General features: G+C 47.1%; 1 long non-coding RNA gene across 3 annotated transcripts in view; it reads right to left on the bottom strand.

Moving 5' to 3' along the window:
* LOC137517499 (uncharacterized) overlaps positions 1-23,690 on the bottom strand; it is a 196,935-nt gene that overhangs the window by 139,153 nt on the left and 34,092 nt on the right. For all 3 annotated transcript variants that reach the window (XR_011020548.1, XR_011020550.1, XR_011020549.1), the window contains exons 2-3: positions 22,980-23,237; positions 20,578-20,683 (exon numbers count right to left, since the gene is read on the bottom strand). This is a non-coding gene — a long non-coding RNA (uncharacterized lncRNA). The remainder of the gene's footprint in view (positions 1-20,577; positions 20,684-22,979; positions 23,238-23,690) is intronic.

The following is a 23,690-nucleotide window of genomic DNA, read 5'->3' as shown; positions in this document are numbered from 1 at the left end:
ACTGCCAGATAACCAGTCCGATGAATTACCTCAGGACACAATGGGGTATTCGCAGGAGCTATTCCCAGCCCAACAAACTTCCACCTTTCAAAGGTCAATGGAGGAACAGCCAGAAATGTTGTGCCTGGATTCACAACCGTTAACTGTGGGAAATGCACCGCGCACTGAAATACAAGGCGAGTCCGAGGAGGACTCGGAAACCCAAATCCCAGAGCAATTTGGGCAGGAGGGGTTGCAATTGCAGGAGGTCGGCCGACAAGATCTGGAAGACGACGTTGGAGTGTGCTGCGCAGAGGTTGTTGTGGGGAGCTCTACTCCACGGCGGCGGCCCACAATGACATATGACGAGTTTGAGGAGATGGAAGAGGAGGGTATGGACAATGTGGACAGAGACCCAGATTTTGTTTGTGAACGAGAACATCGCCGTCGTAGCAGCAGCACAGATGAGTCTGTTGAAGAACCCACTGCTGCACGAGTTCGCCTTGTGCCACAAGGTAGGCGGCGCGCAATTTCAGGCACCACAAGCGTGGAAGTTCAAGTGAGAGGCAAAAGAGGAGCAAACAGAAATCGCCAGCAAGGAGGCAGGTGCTCCAAAGTCTGGGCTTTCTTTGAAGACTGCACTGAGGATGTTACCATGGCGATTTGCAAGGTGTGCAAGACCCGCCTGAGCAGGGGGAAAAGTATTAACAACCTCTCCACCACCAGCATGAGCCGTCACATGCTATCCAAACATCCCACTCTGTGGGCAAACGCGTCAGGACAGGGTACCAGCAACAACACTGCCTCCCTTGGGTTCACCAGACTCACCACCAGACCCGCCTCAGCAGCAGCAGTAGCCCAGCCATTGCGTGGTTCACAACATTCACAAACATCAGACGACGCTGACACTGTCACTTTCCGGAGTAGTGCTCTTGAGGTCTCCCAGTGTTCATCAAACACAACAACCAACAGCCCTTCCGTGTGCAGCGCTACGGTTCAGTTGTCTGTGTCGGAGATGTTTGAGCGCAAGAGGAAATTGCCAGCAAATGACCCCCGGGCCGTGGCAGTAACAGCCAGCATAGCCAAGCTTCTGGCCTGCGAAATGCTGCCATATCGAGTGGTGGAGACAAACAGCTTCAAGGGCATGATGTCAGTGGCCATCCCACGTTACGTGGTTCCCAGCCGCTACCACTTTGCGCGCTCTGCAGTGCCTGAGTTGCATGAGCACGTGGTCAGCAAAATAACCCGAAGCTTGAAGAATGCCGTTGCCTGCAAGGTTCACCTCACCACTGACACCTGGACGAGTGCGTTCGGCCAGGGTCGATACATCTCCCTTACCGCGCACTGGGTGAACCTTGTGGAGCCTGGCAGCGATTCCTCACCTGCTACGGCACGGGTGTTGCCCACGCCACAAACAGCTGCACCGCCGTCCCTCCCACTGGATAACAACAGCAGCACCTACCTCTCTGACTCCTTCTCCTCCAACGCATCTCAAAGCTGTACCTCATCCGGAAACGCTAACCCAGCAGCAGTAGGATCGTGGAAGCAGTGCAGCACAGCTGTTGGCATGCGTCAGCAAGCGTTGCTGAAGCTAATCTGCCTTGGGGATAAGCAGCACACAGGGGAGGAAATTTGGAGGGGAATAAAGGAACAGACGGATTTGTGGCTGGCACCGCTGGACCTGAAACCGGGCATGGTTGTGTGTGATAATGGGAGTAATCTCATTCGCGCTTTAAGGTTGGCTAAGCTGACACACATCCCTTGCCTGGCGCACGTGATGAACCTAGTAGTTCAGCGGTTCCTGAGGACATACCCAGGCGTGGCCGATCTTCTGTTGAAGGTGCGTCGAGTGGCCAAACATTGTAGAAATTCCAGTACTGCTTCGGGGGCACTCGCCAAGATGCAGGAGCGCTTCAATCTCCCCCACCATCGCTTGCTGTGTGATGTCCCTACGCGCTGGAATTCTACGCTGCACATGCTAGCCCGCTTTTGCGAGCAGAAGAGTGCAGTGGTCCAGTACATGAGGCGCATCCGGCCAGCTGCCAAGCTTCTGTGGATCCGATTGGGCCAACATGTTGGACCTCTGCCAAGTCATCCAAAATTTTGAGCAATCCACGTTGCTTGTGAGCAGTGACAACTCTTCAGTCAGCATTACCATACCACTGCTGTGTTTACTGAAGAGGTCGATGTTAAAAATCAAGGAAACAGCTGTCATGATGCAACTGGGGGAATCTGAAGGAGAAAACGATCAGCGTGATGGTACCAACATCAGGCCATCCGCCTCAGGGAACGCTGGCCCCAGCAGCTATGACGAAGAAGAGGAGGAGGAACAGCTGGAGTTGGAGCAGGAATTTCATGCCACCACTGACGAGGGCCAGAGCGGTGCACGTTGGACTTCCACAATTCAACGCGAATGGTCAGCAGAAGCAGACCAGGAGGAAGGTGACGACTATGATGCATCACAACAACTATCACAACGCTCACAAGAGGATGATGAGGATTCTGGTAGGACTCTGGCACACATGGCTCAATTCATGCTAGACTGCATTGAACGTGACCCACGCATTGTGCGCATTCTGGACAACACCAATTACTGGGTTTATACCCTTCTGGATCCACGGTACAAACACAATGTTCCAAAACTGCTTGAAGAAAGAGTCAGACAGGTCAAAATGGAAGAATACCAGCAGGCCCTTGTGGAGACTTTAGAGAGGAGATTGACATCCTCCCCCTCTTCTAGCCAGTTGTACGCAGACAGACTGACTTCCGCAAACCCAGGACAACCAGGAGGGCAGCAAACAACGCAAGCCACAGCTAGTACCCAAAAGGGAACGGTATCGGCAGTGTCCTTGGAGTGGGAAAATTTTCTGACACCCATGCAGCAGCAGCCCACTGAACAGCAAGCGTGCAGATCCACCTCCAACACCGATCGCCTGGAGAAGATGGTCAAGGACTACATGTCAGATGACGTAGCTGTGTCGAACAATCCATCTGCACCCTTCAACTATTGGGTATCGAAGCTAGACACCTGGCACGAACTGGCAATGTACGCAATAGAGGTGCTGGCTTGCCCGGCAGCCAGCGTTATGTCGGAACGCTGTTTCAGTGCTGCCGGAGGCATCGTCACAGATCGGCGTATCCGCCTCTCTACAGAAAATGCAGACCGTCTGACTCAAATTAAAATGAATCAATCCTGGATTGGAAATGACTACGCAACACTCCAGGACCCCAACCAAGTAACATGACCAATGAACATCTGGGATGGTGTAGCGTTTCTGGTCCCTGTTTATTGAACCTCTCATCTGTATTACATTTATGACTGCATGGCGGCAAAAAGCATTGCTGCTATATCCGCACGCTTTTTGCCCTCATGCAAGGCCTGGGTTGTTGTGTCTCAAAAACCGTGGCCTTCTCCTCCTGCGCCTGATCCTGTTCCATCACGTCTGCTGCTGCTGGGTTAGCGTTGCCGCGTGGTCCCTGTTTATTGAACCACTTATCTTTATTACATTTATGACTGCATGGCGGTACAAAGCATGCTATCCGCACGCTTCTTGCCCTCATGCAAGGCCTGGGTTGTTGTGTCTCACAAAGCGTGGCCTTCTCCTCCTGCGCCTCCTCCTGTTCCATCACGTCTGCTGCTGCTGGGTTAGCGTTGCCGCGTGGTCCCTGTTTATTGAACCACTTATCTTTATTACATTTATGACTGCATGGCGGTACAAAGCATGCTATCCGCACGCTTCTTGCCCTCATGCAAGGCCTGGGTTGTTGTGTCTCACAAAGCGTGGCCTTCTCCTCCTGCGCCTCCTCCTGTTCCATCACGTCTGCTGCTGCTGGGTTAGCGTTGCCGCGTGGTCCCTGTTTATTGAACCACTTATCTTTATTACATTTATGACTGCATGGCGGTAAAAAGCATGCTATCCGCACGCTTTTTGTCCTCATGCAAGGCCTGGGTTGTTGTGTCTCACAAAGCGTGGCCTTCTCCTCCTGCGCCTCCTCCTGTTCCATCACGTGTGCTGCTGCTGCTGCTGCTGCTGGGTTAGCGTTGCCGGTCCCTGTTTATGGAACCTCTTATCTTTATTACATTTATGACTGCATGGCGGTACAAAGCATGCTATCCGCACGCTTCTTGCCCTCATGCAAGGCCGGGGTTGTTGTGTCTCACAAAGCGTGGCCTTCTCCTCCTGCGCCTCCTCCTGTTCCATCACGTGTGCTGCTGCTGGGTTAGCGTTACCGGTCCCTTTTCCTGGAACCTCTTATATGTATTACATTTATGACTGCATGCCGACAAAAAACATGTTACCTGTGCAAAGAAAACAGACATTTCCCGCATTTAAAAGACAGTTTTCCCTTTGAAACTTTAAAATCGATAGATGCACATAATATCTTGGTCTCATGGGAGAATCTGTGTAGACGTTTTCATTTTCTGTAGTCTTTTTAGATTTATATGATCTTTTGGGTCTCTTTTCTAAAGCATTTTATGTGATGGACATTTTAACAAAGAAAGAAGAGAAGCATACTGTTCTCTAGGATTATACAATGTACTATTTTCTTATACACATTGATGTAATAACCACACATAGACGTAGATGATGTGTACAGTTGAGTTTACTATGTTCCTCTTTTGAGCAAAAAATGTCTATGTGTTGAACTGGAGATATGTAATACATTGTACATGACATTCTCTTGCAGTCAATAAAGAGTTATAAAAAAAAAAAAAAAAAAATCGATTTTCTCAAAAACTATAAGCTCTTTTTGCTATTTTTTTTTTCCTCTTGTACCCACTCCCAAGGTGCACATACCCTGTAAATTTGGGGTATGTAGCATGTAAGGAGGCTTTACAAACCACAAAAGTTCGGGTCCCCATTGACTTCCATTATGTTCGGAGTTCGGGTCGAACACCCGAACATCGCGGCCATGTTCGGCCTGTTCGGCCCGAACCCGAACATCTAGATGTTCGCCCAACACTAGTCTGGACCAGACCAGAGTAGCAGCTAATCCATCCGGCACCTGCGACGAGACGAGGTAAGTTCCGCCCGCTGCCCAGCCGCTGCACACTTCGTTCCGGACTCCGGAGGGAAAAGCGAGCGAGGGAGGTAGAGCCCCCTAAGGTGAGGGAAGGGAGGGGAGCAGTCCGCCCTTCTCCACTATGCCCATAGCTCTCCCTCTTCTCTGCGCTGCTCCACTCCTGCTGGGGCACACCTGGCTACCTATACTGGGCACATATACCCCTGCCTACATATACTGGGCACATATACACCTGCCTACATATACTGGGCACATATACACCTGCCTACATATACTGGCCACATATACACCTGCCTACATATACTGGCCACATATACACCTGCCTACATATACTGGCCACATATACACCTGCCTACATATACTGGCCACATATACACCTGCCTACATATACTGGCCACATATACACCTGCCTACATATACTGGCCACATATACACCTGCCTACATATACTGGGACATATACACCTGCCTACATATACTGGGGACATATACACCTGCCTACATATCAGTGCAGTTTCTAGGTCAAACTGCTCCCAGGGCGAGGGTCAAAAAATACGCCCCCCCCCCCCCCCCCCCCAGTACAGGTGGTGATGCCACTTGCCTCTTGCTGGCTCCCAGACTCCCTCAGCCAAGGCTGGATTTGTATTTTTCACTACCCAAGGCCTCACCGACCGCCACTCCTAAGACCTAAGGTCCATGTCCAATATCGCTCTTCACGTATATTCATTAGGTTGTCAGTTTTAGGGAGCAAGGCCCACGAAGGCACACTGCTGAGCTATACTTTCTATTAAATGAAAAAAAAGGAGCAGATGGGAGATACAATCGGCTGGCACATAATGTCTGGGAATGTGCGAGCACAGTGGGCTTATTTGTTATTAGCCATTTAACTATTTACCAATTCTGTGAGTAAACTATAAAAACGGCAAATTCTCAACCAAACTTCTTCCTCTAGCATGCTATGGGAGGGCCGGCATATGTGGTAACAGCCTGTTGCAGGAATGGGCGGGAGCCATAGATGGTAGAGGAAAACAAGATCTGACACCGACTGAAGAGGTTAGCTTTGCCAAACATTATATCAATCAGGTGTAAATAAGCAGAAATGGGAAAAAGGAAGGATGTCTATTACAGAGAGGAGATAGCATGTAGCACTACAGACTACACAACACATACATAAACGTATAATTATGGTAGGAATTATATTGTGAGCCCCTCTGAGGGGACAGTGTAGCTGAGACTTGGATTTAAGGGCAGCAACAATCTGAATGCAATAGGATGAGGTGACGTGAAGTAGCAGTTTGGTATTGATGTTTGGAGGTAAACGCTTAAAAAAAAAGTACAGAAGGAGTTTACACTTTCTTAAAGAGACCCTGTATTAAAAAAAAAAAACATCCCCTGGGGGGGTACTTACCTTGTGAGGGGAAAGCCTCAATGTCCCAATGAGGATTCCCCCTCCCCTGTAGCTGCAGACAATCCAGCGCTGGCTCCCCCGAAGCCTCCCGCAATCCTCCCCTGACAAGCCTGATAAGGCTTGCTATATTTACCTTCCCTGGCTCCAGCGGTTGGTGCTGTTGCGGCTCTCAGAACAAAAACAGCCGATTCCAATTGGGTCCGCTCTACTGGGCAGGCACGTGAGAGATACGTAAAGAAAGCACTTTCTCTTCCGCAGACTGGCTGAACTAACGGGACCCGATACCGGAGCTGAAGGCAGCGGAGGACAGCGGCGTGGGAGCGCTCTGTGCTCATGAGGCTGGAGGAAGCCCCAGGTATGTATAAAACGGTAAGTATGACTGATCTCTAGTACATTTTAAAGAGAACCAGAGGTGGGTTTTAAGAATGCCATTAGGACACAGAGGCTGGTACTGCATACAATGACCAGCCTCTGTTACTATACTGTGCCCCCCAGGCCCCCCCTGCGCTCTGCTGTCCCCCAGAAATCAAACCACCATGATAGCGACATGCAGCCTGCCACTAGCAGGCTGTTTACCTCTGAGTGTCTGTCACCACCGCTCCCCGCCTCTATAGCGCAGATCCCTGCCTCCGTAAGCTGATTGGAAGGAAGGGACGCAGACGGGGAGCAGCGCTATAGAGGAGGCGGGGAGCGGCGGTGACAGGCACTCAGAGGTAAACAGCCTGCTAGCAACATGCTGCATGTCGCTAGCACGGCGGTTTGATTTCTGGGGGACAGCAGAGTGCAGGGGGGGCCTGGGGGCACAGTATAGTAACAAAGGCTGGTCATTGTATGCAGAACCTCTGTGTCATAATGGCATTCTACGGGTACTCTTTAAAAACAGCCAGAAGGAGAAACTGCCACAGTTATAAAGGGTGTCAGATTATGCAGCTGCACTCTCTGGACAAACAAAGTGAAATTAAATCTTCCCAGCTCACTGCCTGTGCGCTCCCATAGTCCACCTCACTACTACAAACTGTAAGCCCTGTGCACACAGAAACACCTCCTCACTGTGCTGTGTCAGTGACTTACAAGAGACAGGAATTCCCATCCATCACCATAGCTGTGGGGGAACCTCATATACCAAACTTCTTGACCCACAACTTCAGTTCAGCCATCTCGTGTGCTGTCTAACATAAAAAGCACCCCTGCCTGATGCAATACATAAAAAAAAAAATCTCAGTCAATTCATTTCCTCCTGCAAAATGAATCTTCCCAACTAAAGTTCACCTGGTGGGAGTGAGAGTGCTTACAAGTTACTCTCATCGTTCTGGATTTCCTTACTTGTACTTCTTCAGCCTCCCAGTACTCTGTGCTCTGCAATGAGAGTGGGATGTTCTGGAAACAAGCACAATAGCCTTGTGATTCCTCTCTGCAGCAGCTCTAGATTGTTCCCCTGCTGATATCCTCCCTCTGCCCTGTGTAGAGCTCTCAGCAGCTGCTTCACAAATACCTGATCGGATGAACACTTTTCCCCCTCAAGGGCTGGGGCGGTACTTCCCTTCCTCTCATTGCTGCGTGGTAGCAGAGGAGCTGGGTCACATGATCGCCCATCTTCCTCTTATTTCCTCTTCCTCCTCTCCTCTCCAGCTCTGCTCAGTCTGAAACTTTCTCCCCATTCAGCGCCCCCTTGCTCCAACCTCCCGCACTGCGCTCAGTGCAGTTGCACGTCCTGCACGGCCCAAGAAACGGCAGTGCTACATATACTGGGGACATATACACCTGCCTACATATACTGGGGACATATACACCTGCCTACATATACTGGGGACATATACACCTGCCTACATATACTGGGACATATACCCCTGCCTACATATATTGGGACATATACCCCTGCCTACATATACTGGGACATATACACCTGCCTACATATACTGGGGACATATCCCTCTGACTACATATACTTGGCACATATACCCTTGAATACATATACTGGGCACATATACCCTTGACTACATATACTGGGGACATATACACCTGGCTACATATACTGGGCACATATACCCCTGACTACATACACTGGGGTCATCTATACCTCTGTCTACATATACTGGGGACACATACCCCTGGCTACATATACTGGGGACATATACCCCTGGCTACATATACTGGGCACATATACCCCTGGCTACATATACTGGGCACATATACCCCTGGCTACATATACTGGGCACATATACCCCTGCCTACATATCCTGGGCACATATACCCCTGCCTACATATCCTGGGCACATATACCCCTGCCTACATATACTGGGCACATATACCCCTGCCTACATATACTGGGCACATATACCCCTGGTTACCTGTTCTGGGGACATCTCTACCACTGGCCACCTATTCTGGGGACATCTATACCACTGGCCACCTATTCTGGGGACACCTATAGACCTGGGGCTACCTATTTTTGGGGAACCACTGCTGTCAGATTGAGTGTATTTTGGGGAACTGCTGCCAGGTCTGAGGTGTCTACCATGTTAAGGGGGCATTCTGCCTATTTATGTGAAATGCTGTCTATTTATGTGCCTCATGACTGCTGAATTTGTCTTGTTGGGGGCCTCATGGTTACTGAATTTGTCTTGTTGGGGGCCTCATAATTTGTTGGGGGCCTCAAGATCGCTGAATTTGTCTTGTTGGGGGCCTCATGATTTCTGAATTTGTCTTGTTGGGGGCCTCATGATTGCTGAATTTGTCTTGTTGGAGGTCACATGATTGGTAACTGCGAGACTATGGAAAAAGATGAATCATGATAATATGAGACAATAGCATTAAGCCTACTTTTTCAGCTTTTTAAAACAGAAAATGAAACTGGGAGGTTCTAAAAAAATTGAATACATTTTTCAGGAGTCGGATGGATGAAATTGTTTATCTTTACAGTTTATTTTCAACTTGAATTTTCCATAATGTTCATGTATGAGTTAAAACGTTTGTAGTTTATATTTAGTTTAAATTGCTGTTGGCACTTTGTGATAGTAAAGTGACTTTGCAGTTTGGGCACTCGACCTCCAAAAGGTTCGCTACCACTGTCCTAATCTAATGTCCCACCATTGCTAAGTTCATGTAAACTTGTCTCCACCCACGACCACACCCACATTCTGGTTCATGACCACACCCATTTTTCAGCGCGGCGCGCATGCCTTACCGCATTTTTTTCGCGCCACACAACGCCGCCCCAAATGCTCGCCCGTTTATTACTCCCCTCTTTTTGCCCCCCCCCCCCCCCTGGAAAATTTTCTGCGGACGCCCATGGTAAGGACTACGTCCGAATAAACACTTGTTAATTATGAATCTATGGGATATGGTCTCTGTGTCTCTCTGATTCTACATACATGCTTAGAAACAGGTTAACATTAATTTGGATCACCTGGATAAATCCATCAAAGCGGTGTTCCCCGCTATATCAATGTATCTTCTCCTTTGTGTCTGTGTTAGTTTGCGTACCATCTTAGAGCCTGGGGGCATGGGGAGAGAAAGAGCACAGTAAGATTGATTTTAAAGTTTGGATTTGCCAGGTTAGCATCCTCTTGTCTATTGTAATAGCCTGCACTAGAAAATTTATTTTGTATTTAATGCCTAACAGTTACTCTTTAAAAAAAAACTTTCCATCTTTGTATTCTAATTTGTAGGCTGTTTAGCATTGCATGCTCAAGAGACAATTATTTTCAAAAATAACATCTGTACATTTGAATTCTGTCTGTAAAATGCTGACTGTCAGTAATGTACCTGTATCTCTCCTCTTACTGCACAAAGTAGGATGCATTGCAACTCTGGAGGGCATATTACTCCTACACTTATTAGAAAGCTGACAACCCAAATAATCATTATGCCATCAGGAAGGCTGAGCTATGCATGTGGCTGTCTGCAGATTAACCAAGGTAACAAATGTGAAATAATGTGTGCAAAATTAGTCATGTAGTTATGTCTGAACTGAGGGCATTGCTTTTTATTCAGTAAAAGTGAAGCATCACACAAACCTTCATGTGTTCAACCCTCAAGCAGTCTCAAAAGCATCATAACGTTGAGCCAGCCACTGGAAGCCGCCTCACAGACAGTGCCCACTGTGAACTCCTGCAACTCTATTGCTTTGGGTCACATGACCAGATTTTTCAAACAAAAACTCATTAGCTGCACAAACATTTAACATTTGGGCACTCTACTTAGAAAGCTATCGCTGGCATGTTTAGATATGTGCCTGGAGGTACTTTGTTTTACTTGTAAACTGTGACGGTTTAGTGCCACAACTCAGACGTCTGATTATTGGTGATCTGCGGAATCACCAGCAATGCAGACACTATACCCAATTATGTGTGATCCGCAGAATCACCAATAATACCAGTATAGCAAGACCAAGAGCAAAGTGTGAAGTGTTTGGTGCAACTGTAACTTTAATGATTTTACAGGACCTTACCAGAGGAGTTGGTAAGGAACAATCTGGATACAAACAAGACGGATAGACAATAGGCTCCCCAGTGGGGCTGGGAAGGATACAGACAGAGGATACGGAGGTAGTATAGCTGGTCTCTGCCAGGGGTGCCGGTGAGAGACAAGAACCAATCAGACAGATAATAACAGACATACACCAGATAGCAAACTAGTCCTATCAGAGGAGCTAGCTTAACTGGCAGCAAGAAGCTACCCTAGGCCTTTCTCTGTGGAACTGGAAAGGTGACACAAATGACTCAGACCGCTTTGGTTAAACCTTCCAGAGGAGCTGAGAAGGTACCATCAATCACTAAGCTATACCTCACAAGTGGAGCAGGTGAGGATAGTAAATACATAACAGGTGCTCATCAGTGAAGCTGATGAGCCTCGCACACCACGCCGACTAGGCCCCTACCGAGAAGCAGGCGGACACTACCTAAGACTAATAAAAGCTAGACCTCTTTAGAGGTGCTGGCTGGCACCAGCCAGACGGCCCTGCTAACCACGGCCAGACCTCCGGGGCCCTCAGAGAACATACAACAGATATGATAACAGAATAGTTTGGCAAGACCTTGCCAGAGATGCTGGTGAGGTACTAAGATACACAGGCCGTCCGTATAATAAAGTACAAACCCCAGCAAACTGGGGATACAGAAACTGGGATAGAATCTCTCAAGGAGCGGACGGTTCAGACCGTACTGCAGCCAAGTGATTACCCGTGGAACAGGTGAATCAAACTGTACTGCAGCCTAGTATACACAATAAAACTACAATGACAGATCACCCAGGGGGGCAAGTAATTAAGGCTGCACTGCAGCCTAGCAGAACTGCTTCACCAGAGGAGCTGGTGTAGCTAACACCTCACCAGTGGCGAGGGCCCACTAGTGAGTAGAATGGCCAGGCAAGCAAGGTTCGGCAACAGAGAGGTAAGTATTGGTACAGGATCATGAGACAAGAGAGTAGTCGGTAATCAGGCAGAGGTTCAGCAACTAGAAGACAGATAGGCGGAAGCACAGGATCAGAAAGCAGAATCAGAGTCAGAGTAGTTAGCTAAGAGTCATACACAGAAATCCATACAATACAATATCCTAGTCTAGGTGTAAAATCCTTAGCATCACACCTGGGATCTAATCTGACAGATAACAGAAGCAATAGCAATATCCTAGTCTAGGTGTGAAATCCTTAGCATCACACCTGGGATCTAGTCTTAAGGTCTGAGCGCTGACACACAAGCATTCACGACAACGGACAGCGCCAGACTAAAGCCCGAAGGCTTAAGAAGCAGAGGAGACCTCACTGGCACGCCCCCTGCAGCAGCCAATCCGGGGCGCCGTGAGTCTCCTCCGCTGTCAGCTGACCAGCCGGTCAGCTGACGAGCCCTCTCCCAGGATAAAGGTCCTGTCTATGCGCGCGCCCGCGCGAGACAGCGACCCTACGGGAAAAAGACAGGGGCCCAGAGGCAGCCGCGGTGGCAATGCAGTCCGCCGCAGCTGCGCTCATTACATAAACCTACATTAATCATCTTGTAATAACTTCATTAATTTACGGTAAACCACAGAAAGACAAAAAATAAAGCATTATGAACTTAATTTGAAGGATGTTAACCTCGAATGGCACAGCGTCTACATCATGGCAATCATTTTTCAAGTTTTCTCTTCATTACAAACTACTTTCCTTATAACAACAGCTGGCAGCAGAGTACAAGAGGTTGAAGCGTGCCAATGAGCACAGCAAGGAAAGGTCCTGTAGCATCTCATTCTTAAAAGTTTGGTCAGGTACAAATTCACTACACTAATCAGAAGCTGCTGCTGTCGGCAATCTGCCAGTGCCTTTTGGCACTGGCTAATTATCTACATCTTTCATCTCACATAAATTCAAAAGAAGGATAAATGGTGCATTTTCTATAACCTGAAAAAATGAGATAAAAGACAAAACACAAACTATGTATGACCTGTAAAAAAGAAACAGAAAAAAACATTGTCCTTAACATAGCTTCCCAGACTGTCAGTGTGACAACTCAGAAGTTGGTCCTTGTAATGGACTCTATCTCCAGGGGTAGCTGAATAGATGAACACGGCGTTTACTGCAAAGTGCCTATCTACCTATACTGGGACACCTACCTATGCCTATCTACCTATACTGGGACTCCTACCTATGCCTACCTACCTATACTGGGACACCTACCTATGCCTACCTACCTATACTGGGACACCTACCTATGCCTAGCTAACTACTGGGGCACCTACCTATGTCTACCAATACTGGGACTCCTACCTATGCCTACCTACCTATACTGGGACTCCTACCTATCCTTAGCTAACTGCTGGGGCACCTACCTATCTATACTGGGGGACCTACCTATGCCTACCTACATACAAGAAGATAATAAGGTTGTTGCTTCATTGTGGGCAGACCAAATTTGATCAGCTGGACAGTCACTGTTGTTCTATGATTGAGCTACCACAGCCAGGCGACCATATGGGCTTGAAAACCACTATCGCCACGGTGCGCACCAGTCCAGCACGGCCGTCACTACGCAAACAGCTGTTTGCGGTGCATTACACAGGGAGTTTGGTGTGTCAGTGTGAAGCAGTACTCTAATTACACTCCCTGATTGTGGTATACACATGCAAGATGTTTAAAAAGCACTTTAGTCCTGCAATTTAGCATTCAATGTGATTTCTGCCCTTAAAATGCTGCTTTGCATCAAATCCAGATTTTCCCTGGGACTTTTGGCATCTATCTCACTCCGCCATGCCCCCCGCCAGTTGTTAGACCCGTTGAAACATCTTTTCCATCACTTTTGTGGCCAGCATAAATGTTTCTAGTTTTCTAAGTTCGCATCCCCATTGAAGTCTATTGCGGTTCGCGAATTTTCACGCGAACCGAACCTTTGCGGAAGTTCGCGAACCTAAACTCGGAGGTTCGGGCCATCTCTACTCTGAAATCACCCCTCTTTGTCAATCTCTTTATTGGCTGCAAATCACCAGTAAGGATTCAGTTCAAACTCTTAACACTACCATTCAAAGCTCTACATAGGCTATCCCCTCCATACATTTCCTTATTGATTTCCTGAAATTATTCCTCGCTCCTCCCAAGAGACCCTCTTGTTGTCCAGTTTGGTCACCTACTCTCACTCTTGCATCCAGGACTTCTTACCAGTCTCACCTCTACTTTTGAATTTCCTCCCACAGCCTGTCCGTCTTGCTCAAGTCTGGAAATTTGTCAAATGTACCCTTAAGTCTCACCTCTTCAAGCAAGCTTACAATTTGCTATGGCTATAATTTAAAGCTCACTGTATCATCTGCTAAGTAACTCCTTTGTCTACTTCCCCAGTGAACCCCTCCCCCCCCCCCCACACACACACACACACTACCCTCTAGATTGTAAGCTCGCAATGGAAATGACATCTCTATTGTGTTTCCTGTTTCTGTGCATTTACTAAAATGAATATACATGAGTATTGGTCATGGTTTTCAAACTACTAATTAATTGTATGGATCTGTACTTGTATCACTGGTTGTCCTGATTGTATACTACTGTATGTTGAGCTGCTCAATTGCTCATATATCTATGCTCCCCATTATTGCATGTTTTTGTGCCTTGTACAGTGCTACGGAAGATTCTGGCGCTATATAAATAATAATAAAAATATGAAAATATAAAAATAATACCAAGAGAAGACCTAGATTGTCCTGAACAAAAACACAAAATATGTATCACTTAGATGGTATAAGTAATAAAAAAAAAAGATATTGCTGTATCAAAAGCAACACAGCTGAAATGCCAAAATGATCAGGAACCTTAAAATGAAACGTAAGTGATAATAAACTAATGAGATAAACAATTGTATCTATCCTCTTTTTACTAAAAATGACTTTTAGCTAACCCACCGTTTCATGTTATGTTTAAATACTTAAAGTAGACTTATTGTTTTGTCTTGGCTCAATGAAATAGTTTGGTCGTTGTCTCAGAGTCTTCAAATATATGACCTATTGACTTTTTTATCTATCCCCTGCTCTCAGAAGCCCGGTTCTCTGCCAGGAAAGTATTTTATGGCTGTAATTCCCTATCAGTAAGGAACGCTATAGTCCGACTGGGTGCTGACTGGAGAAAAACTGTCAGTTGAATAGCTGAATATTTACTCTTTCAGACAGAGAAAGGAGAAAGCAACATAGCATATTTATTTGTTTGCTTGGCACTGTACATACAAATGCATACGAGAGAGTGATTGCAACGTAGAAGTGATAACGCTGCATCCACTTTTCTTTACATTCACATTAATCCTCATTTTCCCCATGCTGCTTTTTTGTACAGTACTGTACATCCCGCGCCGGTGCCATTCTTCTTGTGTTACAAATGTTATCAGGCATCAACTCACCTTCAATCAGCCTGAAGAGAGCACACTGACATGTGCTGCATGCACCGCCCACTTTTTACTATATTCATAGTTAGTGTCACATAGGGGCCAAAAAACTTGTTTATTATAGCAGAGGTTTTATTACATCCAAATGTACTATACCGTTGCTCCCATAGACCTATAATGGAGTTTGGCCGGGATCTGGAGAGGTTGTTTACTATACCCGAATGTTTACTATAATGAGTGTAACGATTGTATAACGTATTGGTGTAGCAACCCAGACGTCTGATTATTGTGTGATCTGCAGAATCACCAATAATGCAAGTATAGAAAGCAGAGATGTAGTGACAATAGTGTTTGGTGCAACAGTAGAGGGTAAATCTCACCAGAGGGGCTGGAGAGAACTACCAGAGGAAATGACAGATAGTTTGACTAAACCTTACCAGTGGAGCTGGTGGGTACTATCTGCAACCAATCTGTGCTAGGCCCCACCAGAGGAGCTGGAGGGTACTAGCCAAGATAGAAGCTGGGTAGCTAGGAGCCTACACCAGGGGGGCTGGTGAGTGCTATCAGCAACAGTAACTTAATAGTAGCTAGACCCCACCAGAGGAGCTGGTGGGTACTACCAACAATAGTAACTAGATAGTTTAGCTAGACCTCACCAGAGGAGCTGGTGGGTACTATCAACAATAGTAACTAGATAGTTTAGCTAGACCTCACCAGAGGGGCTGGTGGGTACTATCAGAGCACCTCTCCAGTGACAAGGGCTCACTGGAGAGTAGAAGGGTCAGACAAGCAAGGTTCAGCAACAGACAGGCAGGTACAGTACAAAATCAGAAGGCAAGAGAATAGGAATGATTCAGGCAGAGGTTCTGCAACTAGATCAGATGGGCAGAAGTACAGAAACGTAGAGCAGAATCAGAGTCAGAGATAAGCCAGAGTCGTACACAGAATATCAATAATACAATAAGGCAATAATCCTAGTCTTGTGTGAAATCCCTGGTTTCCTCCCAGATCAAAACACACCGGAACTAGTCTAAGGTCTGAGCGCTAACACTGACGTATTTGCAGCAACAGACAGTTTGCAAGTGAGCGGAGACCGCTTATGAAGCAGCGAGGAGAGCCCACAGCCACGCCCCTACCAATCAGCCAATCCGGGCGCTGTGAGTCTCTCCTGACGTCAGCCGACCAGCAGGTCAGCTGAAGCGCCTTCTTCCAGCATAAAGGTCCTGTCTCCGCGTGAGACAGCGACCCTATGAGCAACTGACAGTCCCGTCCCTGGCGTGCTAGACGCCAGCGGAACGGATGAGGCCTCAGTACCGAGAACAAAGGTGGCTGCAGAGGTATCCTGCGTACCCGCAGCCGCCATCATAGGGGATGTTACAATGAGATTATAGTGTACTGCATTACGTGTCTGCTTCCATGTGACAGAATAAATTCATTGTAATAAGAAGATGCACAGCCTAGGTTACTAAAACTTCATTTAGCCAAACTTCACATCGGTCAAGTACTTTGTAATCCCAAACTGCCTCATGCTGATAATTATGGCCCCATTTGTGAGACCTATAAATAGACTCTGGCTGATAGAAGCCTGCTTGAAATCTGGGTTATTCTGGAAATTCGAACAATAAAAATAGGACTGCTGCACTGTAGGAAAAAAGAAGAAAAAAAACCCAGAATGCTTTGCCGTACCTCAGCAAATTTCAAAACGACATAACATCCTGACACTAAATACTGTATTTGCTTTCTTATTACAAAATACAGCATATCTTTGTGTTTCTACAATCTACTCAGTGGCCTGTAAATAGGAGAGATAAATAACTGTGTAGGTGTGATGCATTTATACAGGATGTTAAAAGATGCAGGAAAATCGTCAGATTGTCAAAATATCACAATCCAATCATAAACGATCACTAATAATTCTAGGTTGATGCTAATTTTATCTTATATTCAGCTTGGAATGTGATCAAATTAATTAGCATGACAGTGTAGGAACATCGCTCTATCACCTTACCACTGAACTGACCAGGGCAGGCCAAAACCTCCAGCAGACAATGCGTATCCAGGAAATGACCACTCAACCCATGAGGTAAAAGCGCTAATTCTTTTTATTGAAGAAAGTCAGTATTTGTGGTTTTACCCCATTGGTTGAGAAGTCCTTTCCTGGATACACAACATTATTACCGTATTTTCCGCCGTATAAGACAACCCGGAAATAAGATGCACCTAAGTTTAGAGGGCAAAAACCAGGGGAAACATATATATACTAAACCTGGTGCAACTATATTCCAGGAGCATCTTGTAGATGTTCTCCCACAATTAATGTCCTCAGGTGTCCCGCATGTGCACTGAAGTGTCCCCCAGTGCCCTCAGGTGTCCCCAGTGTCATCCCCATGTGTCCCCCATGTGCCCTTAGGTGTCCTTTGTGTGGTCCTCAGGTGTCCCTCTTGTGTCCTTAGGTGTCCCCCAAGTGCCTTCAGTGTCCCCCAAGTGCCCTTAGTTGTCCTCAGTGTGGTCCTCAGATGTCCCCCATGTGCCCTCAGATGCCCTCCATGTGTCCCCCATGTGCCCTCAGGTGTCCCCAGTGAGGTCACCATGTGTCCTCAGGTGTCCCCCAAGTGTCCTCAGCTCTGTGTGGTCTGCTCCCCCCTTCCCCATGTAATTTGTGTGGCAGCATGTATGTAGCAGTGTTGCCGCTCATGTCTCACTTCCTGGTCCCCGTGTGGTCTTCTTCCCCATTCTCCCCTCACCGCTTGTGTCCGCTCCCCTCCCCGCTTATGTGTGCTCCCCTCCCTTGTGTTCACGCTCCCCTCCCCCCCGAGTGTCAGCATAGCAGCAGTCTTACTACTTCAGCCACTCTCCGGGAATGCAGACCTGGTCTCCTCTCTGTCGCTCCTCTAGTGATTCCTTCTGCAATACACGTCATCAGTGAAGTCATCACTAGAGGAGCGACAGAGAGGAGGCCAGGTCTGCATTCCCGGAGAGTGTCTGGAATAGTAAGACTGCCGCTATGCTGACACTCGAGGGGGGGCGCACACACAAGGGAGGGGAGCACACGTAAGCGGAGAGGGGAGCGGACACAAGCGGTGAGGGGAGAATGGGGAAGCAGACCACACGGGGAGCCAGGGAGTGACATATGGCGGCAAAACTGCTACATACATGCCGCCACACTAATTACACAGGGAAGGGTCCAGCGGACCATAAAGCTAGCTAATGCAAGGAATCCCCTACGTGTCGGCGGATCACGGTTCGTTTCAGCAGGCGTTCATAAGTCGGGGATTCCCTGCATTTGCCGTATAAGACGCAGGGACTTTTCCTCCCCATTTTGGGGGGAGGAAATGTGCGTTTTATATGGCAGAAAATTAAAAATTACACCCCATTTACCATCTCTACTGATATTACTAAAATGGTATTTTCTTGGTTGTTATGTTTATATTCAGCCTTGAACACTTGTAGTCACTAATCAAGTAAAGATGCAGATTGAGAGCCATGATTAAATTGGCAGCATGATTGATCCAGCATTACAGCAAGGCACTTTTTTCCTTTAGGCCTCTTTCACAGTGCGACGTTAAAGTTGCACGTTAGAAAATGTTATAACGCAGAGTAACGCACAGCAATACAAAGTCTGTGCGACATTCACAGTGCACACGTTGCGTTGTGCGTAACATGTAGCAATATTTAGGAAGTGCTGCATGCTGTGCGTTTAGCAATACATTTGCTGCGTTATGTGTGTTGCACATGCTCAGTAATGTTTTGGTTTTTTTTAAATGTAACGCATGCGCCGTTTTGGTTCCATCAGTATGCAACGAAAACGGCGCACCAAGAGACACATAACGTAGTACAAAATAACGTCCAATTTTATAACCTACATGCGCTGCGTTAGGGGCACGTTGTGCGACTTTAACGTTGCATCAAATGCTACGTCCCACTGTGAAAGAGGCCTAAAGAAAACCTGAGGTGAAAGTGACATGAAGGCTGCCATATTTATTTTTAAACAATGCAAGTTTTCTATCAATTCTATCTCCAAAGCACTCACATTGCCAAGTTTCACTCCTCCACCTCCACCGAGACCCTTCAGAGAAGCACTCACCAAATGCAGTGGACCACCATTACAATGGTCTCAGCTCGGGGCATTTACTGGGCTCCCCTCACCTATCAACCTGACACCACAATCTTCATGCAGAAGTCTTCCGCTCCTTTACATGTATTCAGCAGTATATTGCCTCAGAGTAATCATAATGACCATCGTCGCGCAACTTTGTCTTAAAAACATCTGTGTTTATTCTAATATTGCACTCACGTTTAGTTAGAGGTTCAGACAGCATTGAGTCTTACAGCGGGCTCTCCCCCGCGCGGTCTCCCGGTATGACCGCCATGGTGTTCCTCCACTCCGTTATCTCTCGCCCTCTCGGTCCCTCTATCTCATCTCAGTTTTGCCATCAATGACTCCGCCCTGAGAGAGCTGTATGTACTTCTTAACTACATTCACTTATTCAATGTGCAGATCCATGTAATATTTTTTTTGTGAATAAGCTCTACATGTTGGAGTAATAAAATCAATAATTTGTTTGTTTTTCCACTATTTCTTTCCTTGTTTTTTGCTGCCCTTTAAAAAGGCCATGAGATAAGTGATCCACAGTAGAGTCGGCACCACCAATATATATTAAAGCTCTTTTATTTCTTCATAAAGTAGGTTAAAAAGTAATCTGTAGCAGCGACAGCCTTGCTGTTTCGGTCATGCGACCTTTCTCAAGCTGTTCAGCATTACATCTCATCATTGTCTAAAATCAACACTCTTATATATCCCCCCTCCTCATATTAAACCAATCAGATTTAAACGCCAGCAGCCAATCAGGTGGAGGTGGCCAACGGACCTGATGGAGAACAGCCTCACCTAACATGTAAATTACAGACCTTCCCTTTGATACATCATGGCCTATCCACTTTAAGTTATCCCCTCCCTCCCTCTCATCAAGGGAATATGGGTTAGTAATATGCAACAATCTGCGCTCTGTACCATCCTACTCACCAACCTCCGTCAAGCAGATGGGCCGTGTGTGGTCTTCGCCCCCCGCCGCCACTCTAAGTCGATGACATCAGACGTACGCCTCCCCTTTTCCATGCGTCCATCCAGACGCAATCACTACCTCTCATGCGTACAAATCTAGTCGCCAGCCCGCTTGCGTCACTGAGACGGCGCATATTAATGCGTTACATCTCCATAGCAACGCTATACGCGTAACCACAGCTACCAAGCCAATAGGTATACGCGTCTATCCCAAAACATTGCGGCTAACAGTAGGGGAATCCAACCATGTTACAGCCATAGGAAAAGAGACTCACCACTCGCCCACTGCTGTCTGGAGATGGCGTTCTGACCTTATAAAGGGAATGTCAAAGAATTTTAAAAGGATGTCCACAAATCCTCCTCATGGCTGCTGGCTTCCATCTGTAATCAATCATATAAATACAATATTAGAACATGAGATAAGTGACTGCTATCACTACTTCACTTGGTAGTGTTGTACTTTGCTTCCCTACTATCTACCACGCAGTTTTTTTTATGGTTGGTGAGGGAGGGCACCCTTGTGTTGTCGGCAGATGTGGCATGTACCTCTGTTGAGTGGAAGGAGTAGAGAGTGTTATGGTTGATGGGTTTCTTGGGTTGTCCTGTTTCTTCCTCCTCTCTTGGACTGTCAAAGCTGTATTTAGTACTGTACATGAAAAAAAAGTGTGGCTGAACATATCAATATCAGAATAGCAATAAGACGCCATTCCTGTCTGTACTTTAAATACATATCTTCTCCCCTCAAAGGGTGGTCATTTGTAGGACTTCACTGCCACTCTGCTCATGTTTTCTTTGATTTTGAATCTCATTCTTTTCTCAGTCTTATTCACTGAAAAAAAAAAACCTAAACAAAAATGGTTTTCATTTCTTTGCAGATATCTGGCTACAGGACAGTCTTTGAACAGCCTACACTTCACCTTCCAACTGAACAAATCGACAATCAGCTTCACTGTTTGGGACACAACAGAAATCTGTCTGCTCGATGTATGCCTGTTCCAGAGTGGCAAAAATGGGATGAAATCAAGGAGCTCTTTTGGTACCGGTGCACATTACCCAACTGCTGTGGTGCTATTGAAGGCAAGCATGTTATTCTTCTAGAGAGCAGCACTCTATACCCTACCAGTATTGGATGACCCAGGCAGGCACAGTACTTCTTGTCACTTGAAGGCATGCATGTTATCCTGGAACAGGGGTCTCAAACTCAATTTACCTGGGGGCCGCAGGAGGCAAAGTCAGAATGATGCTGGGCTGCATAAGGAAATTCACAATCGCGGCGCATCGCCGCCTCTGCCCGCCCCTCTCACTCTTCCTTCACAGAGAGGGGCGTGGAGAGGCGGTGATCCGTGCGGCGATTGACGTCAGGAGGGGCAGAGCTGAAGCTGAAAGCTCTGCCCCTTCCAGGAAATGCCAGCGGATTGCCCCCCGGGCGATTTGGGGGCTCTGCAGCCCTCGTTTTGCGGCGGGGATGCGGCGGATTACTTGGGAGCACTGAAGCAAACTATAAGAAAGCTTTTGCTGGCGAGGGCCACAAAATATTGTATCGAGGGCCGCAAATGGCCCGCGGGCCGCGAGTTTGAGACCCATGTCCTGGAAAGATAATTTCATTTTTTTTCATTCCTGGCAATTGAAGAATTATTTGTTTCACTGTACTTCCACTTCCTTTTTGAAGCTGGGAAAATTACGTGAAAAGTCTGGATGCTTATTGTCAGGCCAACTTTAACAGAGCAGGGCCCAATCTCCTAACTGTTGCCCTGTTAAACACTTTTGAATGCAGGTGTTTAGGAGAAGTGGATCTAAGAGCGTTATGTATATACTATTATTTGGTTGTATTGCCATTATAGTATATTTCATTATTGCTGCTGATGCAGATGATTTCCAGCATACTTTTCATTTACCGTATGCGACACAACGTGGCTGTATCATGCGGTATAACTTTTTTGTTCCATCACATTCCTGTTATACAGGAAACTCAACGCAACATCCCACTGTCCACTGTGAACGTGGCCCATGGGTACTTTGACACTAACACAGAATTAATTTTATTTGGCTAAATGCATTTACACTTTCAAGGAATTTAACTTGGCAGTTGCTTAACCACTTCCCGACCGCCTAACGCACAGGGGCGGCCGGGAAGTGGAGCCCGCAAGGACCAGCTCACCCACAGAGGCGGCGGTCCTTGTAAGGGCATGGGCGGAGCGATCGCGTCATCCGTGACGCGATCCTCCGCCGGCGCCTGTCACCGCTCACCCGCCGCAACATCCCGCCGGCCATACGGAAGCGCCGGCGGGATGTTAACCCCGCGATCGCCGCATACAAAGTGTATAATACAAAGTGGGCTAGAAGAACAAAGGAGTCGGCACTAGTAATTGACGGCACCTGAGTGTGGGGTTGGTGGATAGTTCAATGTGCCTCCGGACAGGCTAGGTAAATCAGAGCCAATGTAAAAGAAAGGTAGAATCTGGGCACCATGAGCTGCAGTTACCACACTTTATTGCATCCCCCAACACAGACAGATACAGGTGTATAGGGTTGGTCTGACAGCCGTTTCACAAGCAGGCTTGCTTGCTTCCTCAGAGACAAAGAACCCTCACAAAATGACACATTAAATACCCAATTCCCAACACATAATTGCATACAGAGTAGGAGGAGATTAGAGGGAAGGGGGTGGTCCACTCACCGCTTAGCCATGACGGCTCATTACCGGGCGTATATCCTTCCGATCATTTGCCCCGAGCCTCCCGGCGTGCACTGCATCCAGGCTCCACCCCTTTCGGGGAAGATATATCCGGGAGTTTCCTCCAATCCTAGTCACTTGCGTCAGTCGCATAGTGACGTCCACATGCGTGCAGTCGCCGGGGGTATCAATGAGCCGACTTCCGCGTTCCACCAGTTGCCTAGGGAACGCGTACCAGGCCTCGGCGAGCTCCACCTCCTCCTGAAAGCAATAGAAAGAGGAGAGAAACATATTCAGTAAAATCTATAGAAGACTTTGAAGCTAAATATACATTTTTAAGAAACCTTCTATACATGTACAGACGACCTGTAGAAGGAAAAAGTTAAACATATACAAATACATAGGTAAGCTTACATCTGAACTCGAACATTAAGGCAGAGGCCTAGATCAACATTTTTTCCCCTCTCAGCGCTCCACGGACCAGACAATCTCTATAAGGACATCCCTACCTAGTATTTCAATTAAAAGGGGTGGACTTGATATAGGGCCATACCTACACTAGGGGTATATAGCAAAATACATTAATAATCTTAAAAAAGGGGGGGGGGCGGTGTCATATATACAAATAAATTAATACATATTGATACCATAGTCTTAGTGTTTATCCAGAAAGCAGTGGAGCTCATTTCGTTCATTGAGCCCCAGGTTACCACA

Source organism: Hyperolius riggenbachi, chromosome 5, assembly GCF_040937935.1.
Source record: "Hyperolius riggenbachi isolate aHypRig1 chromosome 5, aHypRig1.pri, whole genome shotgun sequence".
NCBI classification, from domain to species: Eukaryota; Metazoa; Chordata; class Amphibia; order Anura; family Hyperoliidae; genus Hyperolius; species Hyperolius riggenbachi.
The sequence above is the reverse complement of the archived record's forward strand: the minus strand, read 5'-3'. Positions and strand labels throughout refer to the sequence as shown.